The sequence below is a fragment of the Benincasa hispida genome, chromosome 11 (assembly GCF_027475165.1).
Source record: "Benincasa hispida cultivar pf3 chromosome 11, pf3_genome.v1.1, whole genome shotgun sequence".
Taxonomy (NCBI): Eukaryota; Viridiplantae; Streptophyta; class Magnoliopsida; order Cucurbitales; family Cucurbitaceae; genus Benincasa; species Benincasa hispida.
In genome coordinates, this window is record NC_143488.1 from 25,259,787 (window position 1) to 25,261,763 (window position 1,977).

The window sequence follows — 1,977 nt, forward strand, 5'->3', positions numbered from 1 at the left end:
GAGTTAATTCGGTGTAAAGGGTTTAGCCAATTAATCTCAGATCATTGCAACCCATGATCTGCAGGTCCACGAAGTCCCCCTACTAGCTCATAAATGGATTAGCCTTTAGCGTGATATGTTAATTTGAAATGTTCAAATTAAAATTAAGGAAATTAGTAATTATATGAGATATAATTAGTCGTTTAATTTTGGAATTAAACGAAATTGGAGAATTAATTAAATATTTAAATGATTTAAATATTAAATTCATGAATATGGATTCATGAAGGTGGATTTGTGTAGAATTAATTTAATATTTGATATTAAATTAATTAAATTGTTTAATTAATTAATTATTATTAATTTTATTAGAAAATTAATTTATGAAATTAATTTTGTAAAAGTATTAAATTTTTTCAATTTTTTGAAATCAAATTGATTTTGGAAATTATTTTGTAAATTGAAAAAAGATTGGAAAATGAAAAATGAGAAAAGTTGCATTTCTCCACACACACACAAAAAAAAAAAAAAAAAAAAAAAAACAAAACAAAGAAAGAAAGAAAGAAAGAAAGAAAGACAAGTAGCTCACTCAATTTCCCACCATTTCTTAATTCAATCTTCCAACCATGAGGTACTCTTCATGCAGCCTTCTCCATTGCATGATTGTCCTACAATAAATAGGAAAGATTGAGCTGAGAATCAAGCATGCAAATCTATTGCACTTGCTGAAGTTTTGTTGAAAACTAGTGAGGTTGAAGAAGGTGTTCTTCAAGTTTCTATAGTGAGTTTCTTCTCCAAATTCCATTCATTCAAGCTTATTTTGAGTCCAACAACTTAATCCAAGGCTCCAAAGAGAATAGTAGGAAAGACATTGAGGTGGTTCACAAGAAGATTTTGAGAAGATTTGCAGCTAAACTCGAGATTCAAGAGGTTCTACAAAGGTATGACTTGAAATCCTCTTATTATTGTATGAACATGCTTTATTTATAGCAAAAAACAATGAATTAGAATGCTTATTGGTCCTTATTGTTTCCACTGCATGTTGATATTTAGAAAGTTTAAGATTTCTAGGTCTATTTGATAGAACATGAAATCCAGTGAAAAAAATTTTTAGTTGCCTTAAATTGTTTTCTCAACATTATTCCAATTATTAGAATATTGTTTAAAAACACCTTATATTATTTTTTTCCATAAAAGTTTGCATCTACCGATAAAGAGTTATTGATTAAAATTGACACTATAAACAAAACTTGTTTTAGATAGGTCAGATGCATCTTACTCAAAAAGTTGAGAATACCTCGATGTAGTAGGAGGAATGTATGACTTCCTAGCCATTATTAAGAAACAAGTGTTGTGAAAATAACATGCATTCCCCCATATAGATTAATAACATGATTAATTTCATAAATTAATTTTCTACATTAACATGTTTACAACGATTCTCTCGGTTAAAGTGTTTGAGAATCACCTAATACGACTAGGAATACCAAGTTAATAACATAGGGTAAGTGGAAGAAAAGTTGGGTATGGGATACTGAATGGTAAATCATGGGTATGAGATGCCCTAGTTTATTGTATTTCTTTGTAAACTCAGAAACTCAGTTTAATATATTTGGATATATAAGTTACCACTAGAGTTCTAGTCCAAGTGGGAGTTTGTTGGGTTTTATGTCCCAAAACTCGTGGTATAAAACTTATTCTAAAAATTCAATAAGTAGTTATTGAATATATGAATTGCTTATTTCGTTTTAGAAATAAATCAAATAAACTAAAAGATCCATGACCATCACATGAGTACTTGAACTTTATGTAGAGACATAAAAGTGGATTAGTTTCGAGTAAATAGTCAAAATGATCTATAGTACATGAATAAGGTTGAGTGCCTTATTCTGGTAACACTATTGGATGCGGCCCACTCTATAGTTGTTACAAAGAGTTGTAAAGTGTACAGACGATGTGATCTTAATTCATACATGTTATGACATGAGGAGTGAGACA